At 44.1% G+C, this 14,170-nt stretch overlaps 1 pseudogene; it reads left to right on the top strand.

Moving 5' to 3' along the window:
* Nucleotides 1-4,524: 4,524 nt before the first annotated feature.
* On the top strand, nt 4,525-13,915 carry LOC137212353 (zinc transporter SLC39A7 pseudogene; annotated as a pseudogene).
* Nucleotides 13,916-14,170: the final 255 nt, after the last annotated feature.

Consider the following 14,170-nt stretch of genomic DNA (forward strand, 5'->3'; position numbering starts at 1 on the left):
AGCCTGTGCTCCGCAATGGGAGAGGCCACAACAGGGAGAGGCCCGCGTACCGCAAAAAAAAAAAAAAAAAAAAATTGTTTGGAGTGTTCTAGCCCTAAAGCCAAACTCTTCTGTCCACAGTGGAATCTTCCTGGAAGAAAGAAGAACATATCCCTCTAGTATAAGTGAAAGCTTGGAAATGGAAGGGGGAGGTAGAGAGGTGAGGGGGAGGCAAAGAAAAACGTTGTGTTTTGTTTTTAACTGATGACGATTACCTCAGTAAACATCCTTTAAGGGCTCCTGTATGCCAGTTGAGGTGCTACTAAATACAGTAAGCATGGTCCCTGCTCTCAGGGAGTCTGCAGCTGGCCTCCTGAGATAGGGGTCTTGCAGCACAGTTGAATTTCTTTTCTGACAGGTGCCTTTCCTAACAGAGCAGATGCTGCCTTATTTGGCCACTGAATCAATAAATGATATTAAGCGCTTAAAGAAAAATGTCTAAAAATAAAAAAGTTTAAATCAAACATTTGTTGAGTTGATTTCAATTCAGTTTAGAGATAACAAATACATTTTTTAGAAACTTCCTTCCCCTGACAATGTAGACAGTGCCCTGAGGGAAAGCCGGAGCTGTTTCAAACATTGCGTTCTCACTTCTATAGGATGGTGGGAAAGATGGGCTGCTCTGTGAGGTAGAAAATGTGTTAACTTGATGAAATATTATGCAGAGAATCCCATTTCACAGCAGGCTGAGAAGCCAAGGTTTGGGGACCCCGGGGAGTGGAGGAGACATTAGAATGGAGCCCAAATCACCAATAATGATGTTTACCATTAACTAAGCTCCTGCTGTGAGCCAGGCATAGGATGGGTCCTTCCTACCCACCAGCTCCTTTAACCATTACAGCTCCCCTGCATAGAGCCATCATTAGTTCTGTTTTTTGGATGAGGAAACAGGTGCAGGGAGGTAGCTTGTCTGTAGGTGATGTCATGGACATGTGTCCTTCTTTTGGTGATGTCGAGTTCATTTGACTGGTCTAATTATTAAATATACATAAGACAGGGCTTCCCTGGTGGCGCAGTGGTTGAGAGTCCACCTGCCGATGCAGGGGACACGGGTTCGTGCCCCGGTCTGGGAGGAACCCACATGCCATGGAGCGGCTGGGCCCGTGAGCCACGGCCGCTGAGCCTGCACGTCCGGAGCCTGTGCTCCACAACGGGAGAGGCCACAACAGTGAGAGGCCCGCGTACCGCAAAAAACAAAACAAAACAAACAAACAAACAAACAAACAAACAAACAAAAAAAATATATATATATATATATATACACACACATAAGACAGATTAACAGGAGAAAAAAAATAAATTTATATGCATGGAGGTCTTATAGAAATGGGACCCCTGAAGTGACCAAAGCAGGCTGTTTATGCAATATCATTTTTAGACAAAGAAGCAATTATTTGTGAAGAGTCAATGGAACAAAGGGGCTCGTGCTTGGTGTAGCAGATGAATGAAGAAGTAACAATGTTTCTTTATACAGATTTCTTAGCCTTGAATTCCCTAACTCTGGTGAGAAGGATGCTTTCTATCCTCCTGGTATAAGGAGGATACCTTCACATGGGAGATTTATTTCCCACTATCAGGGAGAAACAGGGGGGTCAGAGAGGTTTTCTTTAATATCATTTTTTTTTCTACTAGCTGTTTCTCAAGTAACTTTAATTCAAAATAATCAATATGCCATCATGGTGTATCTTGGGCAGGCTACTCTGAGCCCCAGCAGTGACCATTCCGGTGTTTGGGAAGTCCTCTACTTTAAGAGACAAGACCACCTCCTGTTATAAAAACTGGAAAGGCCAGACACTCATTTTCTCGGAGTCTCTTGCAGCTAGGGGGAGGTCACATGACCTAGGCATTGCCAATCAGACACCTGTGCCGCAGACTTTGAATCCAGAAGTTGGCAACCTCGAGGGATAGGAACTGCAGGATCTGCTCTGGTGGCAGGTGTATTGGCACCCTCCACTTCAAGAGGCAGCCACATCAGGGATTCTAGCAGCAGTGGCAGGGGCATTCCTGAGTCCAGACCCAGTGCCCATTGGCGTTGACTATGTGAGCTGTGCCTGACAACATCAGCCATGGTATCTGTACCAAACTAGTTCTGTAGTAGGATTTTAAGCATCACACCGGGCATCATATCTCTGAGCCTGGTTCTAGCCTTCCAGGAATTCTAGCAACTACCTGATTCCCTTTTCTGTTGAAATCAAGGGTCACTTCCTGTTGCTTGTAGCTAAGTACTATATGGCTGTGGGGGACTTGCTCGTGGCCACCCACATGGGAAGTGGCTGGCACTAGAACCCAGGTCCCCAAAGCTCTTGCTCTTTCCATGCACATGCTTCCAGGCAAGTGATCACAGGATCCCAAAGTGCTGTGAAATCATAGAGGAAGTAAAGTCGCCACCAATTACTCTTATCCCAGAGACTTTGTGACTTTGTGAATGTTAATGAGGGAGTACTTAAAAAGAACCTGGAAGAATGGGTAGGATTTTTTTTTTTTTTGCGGTACGCGGGCCTCTCACTGCTGTGGCCTCCCCCGTTGCGGAGCACAGGCTCCGGACGCGCAGGCTCAGTGGCCATGGCTCACGGGCCCAGCCGCTCCGCGGCATGTGGGATCTTCCCGGACCGGGGCAGGAACCGGCATCCCCTGCATCGGCAGGCGGACTCTCAACCACTGTGCCACCAGGGAAGCCCTCCCCATCTTTTATTAACCACCTGCTCCCCATCTTTTACTAACACTAGGATATGTTCAGAATCTTCCATTTCACTCATTCTGATGTGTGTGCAGTGGGTGCTCATTATGGTTTTAATTTGTATTCCCTGATGATTAATGGAACTGATCGCTTTTTCATATGTTCATTGGCCATTTCAATTTCATTAGGGTTCATCTTTTATGAAGTTATCTTTCCATTTGTCTGTCCATTTTTTGTATTTGCTTCTTTCCTTTTTCATTACTGACTGGTCAGAGTTTTATATGTATTCTGGATATAAGTCCTCTGTCAGCTTGCGGCTTGCCTTTTTAAAAACTAACAGCTTTGGGCTTCCCTGGTGGCGCAGTGGTTGAGAGTCCGCCTGCCGATGCAGGGGACACGGGTTCGATCCCTGGTCCGGGAAGACCCCACATGCCACGGAGCAACGAAGCCAGTGTGCCACAACTACTGAGCCTGTGCTCTATAGCCTGTGAGCCACAACTGCTGAGCCCGTGCACCTAGAGCCCATGGTCCGCAACAAGAGAAGCCACTGCAGTGAGAAGCTTGTGCATCGCAACGAAGAGTAGCCCCCACTCGCCACAACTAGAGAAAGCCCACGTACAGCAACAAAGACCCAACACAGCCATCTAAATAAATAAAGGGCAATGGGGAGCCACAGAAGGTGCTGGAGTGTGGAAGTGACCAGATCAGATCTGTGCTTTAAGGAGATGAATCTTGCTATAATGTGCAGAATGGATTGGTGTGGGAGAGACTGGAGGCTGGGAGAACAGTTTCAAGTCTATTACAAAAAGTAACAGGAGCATCTGTGTGTCTGTTAATTTTTAAATGCCTTTTGTAAATAGCCCTCTAATTGTGAAGTTTTGTTCTTTTCCTTTTTTTAAGTAGCTATTTGTGGGTGTGCAGTAACCCAACAAAAATGTCTCCAGGAATCCTCTCCGGCCCACTGGATGGGAACACACAGGGGGGCATTGTATCAGCTCTGTAGCCCTTTGTCCCAGGACACCAATTCCCCATACAGAAAATTTCCTGGCAAAGAGGCAAACTACTGTGGTTCAGCAGATACTACTGTCCTGGACTCTTGACTGTCTGCCCACGTTTGGGAGAAGCAGGTAAAAACAAGAATGACCTTCAGGTCTCTAGTGACATGAAACCCTCTACCTGATCACAGCCCAGATAGTAGCAGAGAGGGTCCCTTCCTGCCTCAACTCAGTCGCTTGAATGAATGTCACCTGGGCCCCCAGATGTTCTTAAAGATGCTGCAGTGCCTTAATTGATCTCAGAGAAATACAACAACCAATTTAGGCATTCTTTCTAGCTTTCCAGTTCTTGTCTTAGGAGGCATATGGAGTAAAAAAGATACAAAACTTTTATGTCTCGGTATTCACAACCTTGACTGGAAGAATCTGTGAATTGGGCAGTTTGCTCTGCATAATAAAGGAGGGGAGAAGAGGGTGGTGTTTGTTTTGTTTTGTTCTGTGTGTTTGCTTCTCCTCCCTGCTTGGCCCCTCCACCATTCTCTCCAAGTTCATGGCGCCATCATCTCTGACCAAGTGAGCCCCTTCTTATTTTATGTTTTCCACTTCACCCTGAATCGCCACTCCTACTTTTCATCTCCACCATAGACACTCCCTTTCATTTATTTAATTTATCTCATTAAAAATAACAAGCAAAAACTTTCCATTGACCACTCGGGCCCCTTCAGGCACTGGGCCACCTCTCTGCTTTCCCTGATAGCAAAATTCTTCAAAAGTGCTGTCTGCGGCATACTCTTAGGAAGAGTCTTGGGAACAATGAGGGTGGGGACAGAATGGAATGGAGGAGCGACCATAGAAGTGGACAGAGGGCATGAGTGGAATAAAGCTGACCCCACGCAGGTATAGAGCTGAAGGTCAAGTGGAGTCACTGTCTCTGTCCCTCTGGTAAGCTTGGTGGCCTGAGGCCCAGGGACCCGCACTGGGTGGCTGTGGGACTGCTCACCTGGGTGGCCTTGGGGCTTCTGGTGACCAGACATGAGGGTCATGGAGGCCTGCATGAGAACTTCTGTGGTCACAGCCGCAGGCACCCAGGTGTGGATTTCTACCAAGGACAGTCACGCCTGTGCCCATGGCCACACTCACAAGAGCATCTGGCGTGGGCACACTCCCGGTCACGAGCATGGAGGATTTGCCCCATGGCCATAGCCATGGCCACTTCCATGTCAGCCTGTCCCACAGAGGACATGGACGTGACCATGAGCACAGCCTATGCACTGGGGCCACAGTGCCGATCTCTGCAGCTCCATTTTTCTTCCACCTCCTTATCCCTGAGGAGTCCAGGTCCCCTGACACTGCTTTCCACTCCAGATTTTACTCAGTTTTGCTTGGGGTGGGCTCCTGGGAGATGTCTTCCTCAACCTCATGCCCCCTGCCCTGGAACCTCATTCTTACCACTGTCTGGAGCACAATGGGAGGGCCCTATCCTGTCTGCGAGATGGTGGGTCCTCGGTGGAACTATCGCCTCTCTTTGTGAGTCGAGGTGGGAGGATAAGCACACGCTCTGGATCACACATGGAAGTCACCGATGTGGAAGACAGGAGCATCCTCTGAAGGAGAAGCAGAGCTCAGAGGAAGAAGAAAAGGAAGTGGGGGGGAGGGGTCTCAGAGGAGGAGAGGAGGGAGCACGGGGCGCAAAGATGGGCCCAGGAGACCTCAGAATGCTGAAGAGGAAAAATCAGGTTCAGACCTGCGTGTATTGGGGTAGGTGAATCTGGCTGCCGACTGGCACCAACCTCACGGGTGGTCTGGCCATGGTGCTTCATTTCGGGGGGTCGGGGGCTGGAGATCCTGACTACAGTGACTGTCCCACTGCAAGAAGTGCCCCAAGAAGTCGGGGACTATGCCTTGTTGGTCCAGTCTGGCAATAGGGGCGCTGGTGTGTGCAGCCTTACGCTCCTAACTCAAAGAGGGGCGTGGGCAGTGAAGTGCAGGTGGGGCGGGTCCTGGCTGGGCTCTGCCGCTCACTGCTTTATCTACAGAGCAACTACGTCCCATGTCCGTGTGGCCTGAGCTGTTGAGGGAGGTGTCACCACTGCAGTCCCTTCCTGGAGATGCTGCGGCAGGTTGTCATATGGTGATGATGGTCCACTCGAGTGACAGGTGGGATAAACTGCCCCCACTCCTGCCCCAAACTTCTAGCCTCTAACTCCTCCAGGTCAGGGGTCTGTGGAGGTTGGACGCCCTGGCCAGGGAGCTCTGCTAAGGGAAAGAGCTGTATCTGAGGGAAGTGGAGGCTTTGGCACGAGGACCATCAGGGTTTGGCAGTCTCACAGGGGCTGTAGAGGCGAAATTGAGAGGCCAGAGGGACGGTGTCATCAGGCACGGGCTGGCCACGTTGTTGGGGTTGGAGGGCTGCCTGGGGCCACGAAGAAGGCTGGAAGAGAGAGAGCGGACGGCAGCCCACCCCGTGTCCCCACCCCACCTGCTCTTGGAGGACCAAGCTGCCACACACAGTCTTCTCCAAGGTCTGCCTCCCTTCTCCCACCTGCTGGTGGAAGCTCCAGTGAAGACCAGAGCCCTGGACAGAGAGGGAAGCAGGAGGAGGTGAGGATAAACATCAGTTAAACTTCAATCACGTAACCGGATGCAGGAGTGACAGGGAGGAGGGGGATTAGCCGCTAATCTCATGGCCTGATTTGTGTGTGTGTGTCTCTATTCTTTTTATATTACTGGGGGTTTTGGGGGGGTTTTTTTGTTGTTGTTTTGCGGTACACGGGCCTCTCACTGTCGTGGCCTCTCCTGTTGCGGAGCACAGGCTCCGGACGTGCAGGCCCAGCGGCCATGGCTCACGGGCCCCGCCGCTCCGCGGCATGCGAGATCTTCCCGGACCGGGGCACGAACCCGTGTCCCCTGCGTCGGCAGGCGGATTCCCAACCACTGCGCCACCAGGGAAGCCCTATATTACTGTTTGAATGGAGAGTAAGGGTGATGAAATAAAGTCCTTGTATCTTCAGCCCCACCAAAAAAAAAAAAAAAAGTGCTGTCTCTGCTTGCTTTACCCACTTCTTTTCCTGGTCTCTCTAAAGCTCTCTCTAGTAGTGAGACTTTCAACCCCATCATTGCATTAAATTATCTTTGCCAAAACTATTCAGTCCTCCTCGCTCATTTTATCAGCTTATCAGCAGAATCGGGCACAGCCTATTGCTCCTTCCTTCTGGAAATGGTTCCCCGCTTGGCCTCCAGAACCCCACGCTCTCTTGGTTCTCTTCCAACCTCAGCGGCCATTCCTTTTCGGCCTCTTTGCTGGCTCCGCACCACCTTCCCTCCTGCTAAATAATGGAGTGTCTCGGGGCTTGGTCTCAGGCTCTCTTGCTGTTATGGTCTCTACGTGACTTCATCTAACCCCATGATTTAAATACCTTCTATCTACTGCAACTCCCAAAAGTGTATCCACAGACCTTTCCCCTGAATTCTATTCTAGATAAATGGCCAACAGACTCCTCAATACCTCCACTTGGATGTCTAATGGGCATCCCAAACATAAACCAAACCAAACTCCTGTTTTTTCCACCTAAACTTACTCTTCCCCAGTCTTTCCCTCCCAGTGAACCCTCAGCAACATCTCAGGTTCCTCCTGTTCCCTCACACCCATTTATTAATAAATTGTCCACTCTTTTTAAAACTCTCTCTGTTCTCCCAGTTTGCAACTTGTCTTTTTACTTTTGGTGGTATCTTTTTTTTTGCGGTACGCGGGCCTCTCACTGTTGTGGCCTCTCCCGTTGCGGAGCACAGGCTCCGGACGCGCAGGCTCAGCGACCACGGCTCACGGGCCAAGCCACTCTGCGGCACGTGGGATCTTCCCGGACCGGGGCACGAACCCGCGTCCCCTGCATTGGCAGGCGGACTCTCAACCACTGGGCCACCAGGGAAGCCCTGGTGGTATCTTTTGAGGAACAAATGTAATTTGTTTCTTTTATGGTTAACACTTCTGAAAATACCTTGTTTGAAATATTTCCCATCCCTAGTTCTTAAAGATACTCTCTGGCAGCTTTTCTTTTTTCTCTAAAGATTTGCCTTTCACATCTCTCCTACCACCCTATTCTAAATTACCAGCACCGTGTCCTGGATCACTGTAATCCCTCCTCACTGCTCTCCCAGCCTCTAGTCTTGCCTCTGCACAATAACCATGGTGATCCTGTAAAAATAAGCCAGATGTTTTCACTCCTCTGCTAAAAAGCGTCTAATGGATTCTCATTTTGTTCCAAGCAAAACCCTCAGCACTTACCACAGCCTGCAAGGCCCTGTGTGACCTCGCCCACCACATCTCTCACTTCCTGTAACTCCCTCTCTCACTCTGCTCGGGCCATGCACTGGCCTCCTTAATGTCCTAAAACATGCCAAACATTCTCCCACCTCAGGACCTTTGCACATACTGTTCTCTTTGCCCAGAGTTCTCTTCCCTCACATAACCAGTCTTGTTCCTCTTAAAGCAGGCTTCTGCCCCCAGGTCTCCTCAGAGAGGACTTCCACAGCTGCCCTGTATAAAATAGCACATCTCCTCCACCCGCAATCTCCATCCTGTGTTCCTCATTTATTTTTCCTTGTCATCTCTCTTCTTCTAGTAGGATATAAGTTCCATAAAAAACACAATTTTGCTTAGTGTGCTGTTATATTCCCAACGTCAAGAGTGGTGCCTGACAGACAACCAGTATTAAAAAAAATACTATTGAATACATGATGGGATGAATGAAAGTGTCTTGAAAAATATACAGTGTTCATTTAAGAATAAATGTTTTGAATGTACATAAATTTACATAAATATCATGTAGATATTCTGCTTCTTACTTTCTCACTAAACATATTTAAGATCGAACCGTACTGCTGAATGTAAATCCAGTTTGTTACTTCTGACCGCTGCCTAGTGTGCCATCAAATGCCACATTTTCTCATCCGCCTCCTTGACGGGGGACACACGGTTTGCCTGCAGCTCCAGCTATATACACAGCATGAAATAAACTTTCTGCAACTTACACCTTATGAACCTGTGTGAAAGACCTTTTTGGTATTTTGGGGGTGGGGAGTGGAGAGAGTGGGATGGTATGTATACTCAGGAGTAGAATTGGTGAGTCACAGGACAAACATAGATATGCTTAATTCAACTAAGTACAGCCAAAAGGCCTGCCAGGGAGAAAGCACACATAATATATGCCTACCCCCATTAACAATTTGTGGAAAATCCTGTTTCCTCCATATCCTTCCTGGCCCTTTGAAGTACCTTGCGTTTCTAATGTTTGGCATTATTACAGATATAAAATATTATCTAATTGTTCTTTTCATTTGCATTTCTCTGATTACCAGGTAAGAGCACATAGAGTTTAGTTCTGACGTTTGCAACCTTTGGGTTCTTTTGTTGTTGTTTGTTTTTTTGTTTTTCTTGAGGGGGGAGAGGGAGGGAAGGGGAGAAATCACTATTTAGACACTAATAAAATTTATTAATTCATTTATTCTCCTTTATTCCCCATATCTCATTGCTTTCTGCTGCATTCAGTTCTCTTCTTGCTTTATGCTTACTTCAGGAGGGATTTCAAAGAAGGTCTTTACATGGCAACATTTCTGAGACCTTGAATAAATATTTATTTTCCTTGAGTATTTAAATGACAGCATAGGACTTCCCTGGTGGCACAGTGGTTAAGAATCCACCTGCCAATACAGGGGACACAGGTTCGAGCCCTGGTCCGGGAAGATCTCACATACCGCGGAACAATTAAGCCCATGTGCCACAATTACTGAGCCTGCACTCTAGAGCCCGCGAGCCACAACAGCTGAGCCCACGTGCCACAACTACTGAAGCCCGCGCGCCTAGAGCCCCTGCTCCACAACGAGAGCAGCCACCACAATGAGAAGCCCGCACACTGCAATGAAGAGTAGCCCCGCTCACCGCAACTAGAGAAAGCCCGTGTGCAGCAACAAAGACCCAACACAGCCAAAAATACATAAATGAAATAAATAAATTTATTTTAAAAATAAAAATAAATAAATAAATGACAGTATAACCAGAGATAAAATTCTAGTGTCAAAGTTCTTTGCCTTTAGCACTTTGAAAATATGAGTCCATTGTCTTTTGCATCCCAGCTATTGAGTTCAACAATCTAACCATATTGCCAGGAGTTTTTCTCCCCCACATTGTGTTGTATTTGTAAAATACCAAATAAAATATGTAACATTTTAAAAAATGGCTCTGAACCAGTCTAACTCAACTCGAGTTGGAGCATTACCAGTGCTGTTTAATAATCTACCTCTGTGTTCTTTCCCTATCATATTCTCTATTCTCACCCACCCCGCACCAGGGAACCATTTTCCTGAATGTTCCTCATTTTAAAAATAAATTTGTCATAAAAGTGTGCTTCCCTAAAATAATACATTGTTTAGTTTTGCTAGTTTTTTTTCAGCTTTTCATAAATGAGCTTATAGTGTGCATAGTCTTCTGCAACTTCTTTTTTTTTCACTCAACTTTATATTTCTGTTTCATCTATTCTGTTGCATGTAGCTGTACCTAATTCTGTTTCTTTCTGCATGATATTCCACTTCGGAAACATGTTACAATCTACCCATTATCCTGATGACAGACATTTAGGTTTACCTCCAAGTTTTTGCCAGTAGAAAGGATATTGCTATGAAGATTTTATACATATCTCTTGGTACATGCATACAATTGTTTGGAGTAGAAATGCTGGGTCATAAGGTTTGCACATCTTTAATTTTATTCAATAATGCCAACTTGTTTTCTAAAGTGTTTGTAAAATTTCCTCTTCCGCCAGCGGTACATGAGAGTTCTGTTTAATCCACATCTTCAACACTTTGTATCACTAGACTTCATAATTTTGAGTAGTCTAGTAGATGTAAACTGGTGCCTTGTGATCTTAATTTGCATTTCCTAGACTTCTAGAGAGGTTGAGCGTCTTGTCATATGTTGATAAGTTCTGTGAAATGCTGGCTCAAGTCTTTGCCCATCTTTGCATTGGGTTGTGTGTCTTTTTCTTACTTGTTTATGGTAGTTTGTAACAGTATCTATTCTAGATGTTAATCTTTTCTCAGTTTCAATAATTTTGTTGCAAATATCTTCTCCCAGTTTGCCAGTTTACAACTTGTCTTTTGACTCCCTTCGTGATATCTTTTTTTGTTGTTGTTAGGCCACACCATGTGGCATGTGGGATCTTAGTTCCCTGACCAAGGATCAGACCCGTGCCCCCTGTATTGGGAGTGCAGAGTCTTAACCACTGGACGGCCAGAGGAGTCCCATCTTTGTGGTATCTTTTGATGAACAAACACTTTTTACTTAATGTAGTCAAATTTATTCATATTTTTATCTTATAGTTAGCAGGTTTTTTGTATCTTGTTTAAGGAAATCTTTCCTATCCTTAGGCCTTAAAGATATGCCCTTGAAGCTTTTTTTTTTTAAGTTTTGCCTTTCACATGAAAGTTTTTAATCATTAGGAATGAACTTTTATGTGTAGGGTGAAGTATGAATCCAATTTCATTTTTTCTATATGCATAACCAGTTGCCTCGGTGTCACTCATCCTTTCTCTAATATCTACAAAGCTGCCTCTGTCTTATGTCAAATTTTCATATACATGTGGGGCTTTTTCTATGCTATTGTTTTCTTTGGTGAGTTTGTCAATATGTTTGCTTTTATGTTGTTGGTTTTTTTGTTGTTTTTTCTAAATTCTTTTATTGAAGTATAGTTGATTTACAATGTGTTAATTTCTGCTGTACAGAAAAGTGATTCAGTTATACATATATATACATTCTTTTTTACATTCTTTTCCGTTATGGATTATTACAGTATATTGAATATAGTTCCCTGTGCTATACAGTAGGACCTCGTTGTTTATCCATCCTGTATATAATAGTTTGCATTTGCTAATCCCAAACTCCCAATCCATCCCTCTCCCATGCCCCTTCCCCCTTGGCAACCACAAGTCTGTTCTACATGTCTGTGAGTCTGTTTCTGTTTCATAGATTAGTTCATTTGTGTCATATTTTAGTTTCCACATATAAGTGGTATCATATGGTATCTGTCTTTCTCTTTCTGACTTACTTCACTTAAGATACTGCATTTTCTTAACTAATACAGGAGGTCAAGGCCTCCCACCTTAAACTGCTCTTTAGCAGTGGCTATTTTTGGACATTTGTCTTCATAAAAATAATGGAATCAGCTTGCAATTTCCTCAAAACTTCTGTTTGGATTTTTATTGGGTAATGGACAATAAAAATAAATCTGTTTGGAGAAAACTGACATCTTTGCAATGATATAATTCCACTTACACCCCTACTGTCCTTTGTGTCGTTGCCACATATTTTATGTCTACATGTGTTAAAAAAAAAATCCCAACTTACACTGTTATTAGTTTTGCCTTAAAGTCAATTGACATTCAAGAAATTTAAGAAAAGAACAAAAAGTTGTATTTTTAAATATTCATCCACTTATTTACCATTCCCATTGTTCTTCCTTCCTTCCTCTCCTTTTTTTTTTTTTACAGGAAAAAAATACATTTATTAGGAGGCATGAAAATGCATAAACTCATTTATAAATAAATGTAGCATAATTTACCCAGTGAAAAAATAGCTAAAATCCATGAGTAAACTGGATTTTATCTTTGAAATGATTACATATTTGATCTCTAATAATTTCACCCTCCATCATGATCTCTTAGTAGCAGTAATTTTACACTGACTATAGAAAAGCTGTTACCAGTGATTATCATATGAGAGGGAAATTTTTCAAGAATTTTCTTTAGAAATGAACCAGTGCAAACAAATTCAGATTGTGAGGGATACAGTAAGACCTGGGGCTTATCTTCTGAAAAGTAGAAAATAAAAATCCCAAACATTCATTAAGAAATGAAAAAGCAAATTACATTTTGATCATTGAAAAATAACACATATGGACATTATAAAACATTCTTAACCAGTGATTGCAATAATTACATTTAAAAAAGTTCATTCAAGTACTGGTGATCAATAAACAAAGTCTCATTAAAAGTAACACTAGGCATAGATACATGTGAACAATGCTTCTTTTGATTTAACAACAACAAAAATCATGTCAACAGGAGACAAGTTACCCTTAAAATACTGGTTTTTTTGGTCTGTAAATGATTTTCCACGGTCTGTATATTTTATTTGCAAAGAACCAACGAACATCTCACAATGGCTAATTAAGAAGTCCTTTCTATAAAATGAATTTCGATATTATAGAGATAAACATTCTAAAACACAAATTCAGCTTAAAAATAACAGTGCAGAATCAGTTTTCTTTGGTAAGAAATTGTTAATTCCTTACCAGTGTTGGTTTGCTGTTGTGCAGACTCTATCAGAACACTTCTTCGATATTTACCAAAGAGCTATTTAATGAGCTGAAAAGACTTCATAAACTCTGGTACCACAATAGCCATGTAGAGCTTAAGCCAAAATTGCGCTGAAATCAACATCATTTTCTTCATAACTGTTGTTAATGAAACTTCCTTCAAAAAGCTCCTTCCTAATTTTGGCCTGAGTCTCAGGCTTTAATAAAAGTTCCTTTATCTGTTTCACTTTGGACTGCAGACCCATCCTCTCTCGCACAAAGCTTCATTAATTAAGTCCTGGATTCCAAAAGCTTTCTGGCCTATGGGAAAAAAATTATATGATACATTTTATGTGCAAATGCCAATGAAAAACATTCAATATGGCACACCGACTTATCAAAAGAGGGTTAAAAAGAAACCTTTAAATGCTGCCCACATGTATAGAAAAGGTTGCATTTCACCAAAAATATATCATTTACATGAAACAAGATCACTGCATAGCAACAGCTCACATAGGACAAACATGAAACATTAAGGACTAACTATATGGATAAAAATTTCAACAGTGATCATTTTAATCGTAGCACTCGTTAGCTCTGTGTATGTTTTGGCCTCAGATAAAGTAGTCAAATGCCTTGCTAAGCAATATAAATGGCAGTATTCCATTTACAGCAAGGCCCCTTCCATGGCCTTTAATTTGAGTCCACGAGGCATAACACAAACTCCTCTCTCCCACAGCCCCGGCTGGGGGCAACTGAAACCAGTGCCATTCTTCCTTCATAAATTAATTTCCTCTGATAGTCCCAGCACTCCATTTTTCTTCTGTTGTGTTTCAGGAATGCAAACACATCAATCATGAAAGCATTAGGCAATCTCCACAGATTGGACAAGAGACACACACTTAAACAGCACAATGCAGATTAGCCCATTGACTGGGCAGAAGGAGCAGGGATGCTTCTCACGGATGCGTCTCACGGCGGGGGCCTGCCTGCCTTCAGGTCTCATTTCCTGTTATTGCCACTGTCAGTGCCATTCTTATCAGCCTCTTCAGTTTTCACAGAGCTCCCATCCCCTGGCTTGTTTTTGTTCTGTGTTTCTTCCAGATACTGCTGGA

This window comes from Pseudorca crassidens, chromosome 2 (assembly GCF_039906515.1).
Source record: "Pseudorca crassidens isolate mPseCra1 chromosome 2, mPseCra1.hap1, whole genome shotgun sequence".
NCBI classification, from domain to species: domain Eukaryota; kingdom Metazoa; phylum Chordata; class Mammalia; order Artiodactyla; family Delphinidae; genus Pseudorca; species Pseudorca crassidens.